Source organism: Ascidia mentula, assembly GCF_947561715.1.
Source record: "Ascidia mentula chromosome 2 unlocalized genomic scaffold, kaAscMent1.1 SUPER_2_unloc_34, whole genome shotgun sequence".
Classification (NCBI taxonomy): Eukaryota; Metazoa; Chordata; class Ascidiacea; order Phlebobranchia; family Ascidiidae; genus Ascidia; species Ascidia mentula.
The window spans coordinates 22,501-25,000 of record NW_028113681.1 but is presented as its reverse complement, the minus strand read 5'-3'; the positions used below and the strand labels follow the sequence as shown (position 1 = coordinate 25,000).

Genomic DNA, 2,500 nt, shown 5'->3' with positions numbered 1-2,500 from the left:
CAGAGAGACGGCATCTCACCTCCGCCGGACCGCGCCGACATTCACTTTCACTGCGCCCATGGGTTTCGCACTGCCCCGTGGCTCGCGCGCACGTTAGACTCCTTGGTCCGTGTTTCAAGACGGGTCGGGAAGGTGGCTGACGTTAGCCGCGGACCCCGTGCGTCTCGCGCGGCGCTGCCCACCCGCAACCGACACGCCGCAACTGGGCACTGAGCACAGTCCCCAACCGGCGACGCACCGGCTCGGACGGGACGCCCGGCCCACGAAGGGCAGACGCGGCGATCCCTCCTCGCCCGGGCGACGGGCCGACGTGTCCGCGCGCCTATAACACCCACCCGGGGGCGGGCTACCTTGCGCGCGGCCTTCTCGCCGCCTCCCAGACGGTCGCGGCCTTCGCACGGCGCTAGTGCGCTGGAGCTGCTCGGAGGACAGCGCGAACGACGGGCCGCAAGGCTCCGCACGCCCACACGCTCCGCTCGGCTTCAGCTGAAAGCGTCGCGCGACTCGACAGGCCCTCCCGTTTGCCTCTCGACGGTTTCACGTACTCTTTAACTCTCTCTTCAAAGTGCTTTTCAACTTTCCCTCACGGTACTTGTTCGCTATCGGTCTCGCGACAGTATTTAGCCTTAGATGGAGTTTACCACCCGCTTTGGGCTGCATTCCCAAACAACCCGACTCTGGGAAGACGCAGAGCGCGCGCCCTCGCCGCCACCATGGGCCTGACACCCGCACCGGGACGAGGCCTCGATCAGAAGGACGCGGGCGGCGAACGACGTACGCGCAGCGAATTCCTTACGCCACAATTCCACGCGCCGCAGAGGCGCGCGGATTCGGCGATGGGCACTTCCCACTTCACTCGCCGTTACTGGGGGAATCCTCGTTAGTTTCTTTTCCTCCGCTTAGTAATATGCTTAAATTCAGCGGGTAGCCTCGTCCGACCTCAGGCCGATAATCCAGTGCCTCGTTTGCGAGAGACACGCGCGCGCCACCGAAGCTCGTGCGAGCGCCGCGCCCGAACGCGAGCCGTGCTGCTCCGGGCCGGGATCCTCTTCGAGGCCGACTCGTAACGAGACGCACGCCGCGTTCGGTTTCGCGCGCTGACACTGCGTTCGTGCTGTCCTGGGCGGGACGACCGTGGCAACGGCCGACACCGCACCGGCCCGACGCGTCGCCGCGCGGGAACGTTACAACGCGACCCTGAGGCGGGCGTGGCGCCGGGATTGACCCGGTGCCGCAATTTGCGTTCAGAACGTCGATGCTCAATGTGTCCTGCAATTCACATTAATTCACGCAGCTAGCTGCGTCCTTCATCGACTCGCGAGCCGAGTGATCCACCGCCAAGAGCCCTCCGTGACTTCGTCAGTTGGACAAGCGCGACCCAGCCGGATTGCACAGTCGAAAAAAGCGGTGGCCGAGCGGTCGCCAGCCGTAGGCGACGCATGAAGCCAGCCTGGCACATGGCCACGGCACTCGGCGCAGAACGAAACAGGGTGACCGAAGTGCAATCGCGTGCGCCTCAACAGCGACGAAGGGCGTGCGCGGCCGCCAAGATACGGAGCCTTCTCCACCTGTCGAACGCACGACCACTCGATCGGCGATCGGCCGGTAATGATCCTTCCGCAGGTTCACCTACGGAAACCTTGTTACGACTTTAACTTCCTCTAAATGATCAAGTTAGATCGTCTTCTCGGACGCCGGCGCGGCCGTTGCCGAACGCGCCAGGTCCAATCGGAGGACCTCACTAAACCATTCAATCGGTAGTAGCGACGGGCGGTGTGTACAAAGGGCAGGGACGTAATCAACGCGAGCTGATGACTCGCGCTTACTGGGCATTCCTCGTTCAAGGGAAACAATTGCAATTCCCTATCCCTAGCACGACCGGGGTTCAGCGGGTTACCCGGACCTTCCGGCCTAGGCGGCGACACGCTGATCCGGTCAGTGTAGCGCGCGTGCGGCCCCGAACATCTAAGGGCATCACAGACCTGTTATTGCTCAATCTCGTGTGGCTAAGCGCCACTAGTCCCTCTAAGAAGTTCAACGCCGACCGATAGGGTCGCGTAACTAGTTAGCAAGCCAGAGTCTCGTTCGTTATCGGAATTAACCAGACAAATCGCTCCACCAACTAAGAACGGCCATGCACCACCACCCACAGAATCAAGAAAGAGCTCTCAATCTGTCAATCCTCACTGTGTCCGGGCCGGGTGAGATTCCCCGTGTTGAGTCAAATTAAGCCGCAGGCTCCACGCCTGGTGGTGCCCTTCCGTCAATTCCTTTAAGTTTCAGCTTTGCAACCATACTTCCCCCGGAACCCAAAGACTTTGGTTTCCCGCAAGCTGCCGGAGGGGTCGTCAAAGTAACGCCCCCCGATCGCTGGTTGGCATCGTTTATAGTCAGAACTAGGACGGTATCTGATCGTCTTCGAACCTCTGACTTTCGCTCTTGATTAAAGAAAACATTCTTGGCAAATGCTTTCGCAGTCGTTCGTCTTGCGCCGATCCAA

At 61.1% G+C, this 2,500-nt stretch overlaps 3 non-coding genes across 3 annotated transcripts in view; all 3 read right to left on the bottom strand.

The window, feature by feature from the left end:
- The window catches only part of LOC145916095 (large subunit ribosomal RNA), a 3,686-nt gene extending 2,738 nt beyond the window's left edge, over positions 1-948 (bottom strand). Inside the window, exon 1 of the ribosomal RNA XR_014404364.1 lies at positions 1-948. This exon is cut by the window's left edge and continues 2,738 nt beyond it. This is a non-coding gene — a ribosomal RNA (large subunit ribosomal RNA).
- Positions 949-1,192: 244 nt separating this feature from the next.
- LOC145916101 (5.8S ribosomal RNA) lies at positions 1,193-1,346 on the bottom strand. Its single transcript, XR_014404368.1, has one exon. It is a non-coding gene; the product is annotated as a 5.8S ribosomal RNA (ribosomal RNA).
- Positions 1,347-1,606: 260 nt separating this feature from the next.
- Positions 1,607-2,500, bottom strand: part of LOC145916090 (small subunit ribosomal RNA) — a 1,824-nt gene continuing 930 nt past the window's right edge. Inside the window, exon 1 of the ribosomal RNA XR_014404360.1 lies at positions 1,607-2,500. This exon is cut by the window's right edge and continues 930 nt beyond it. This is a non-coding gene — a ribosomal RNA (small subunit ribosomal RNA).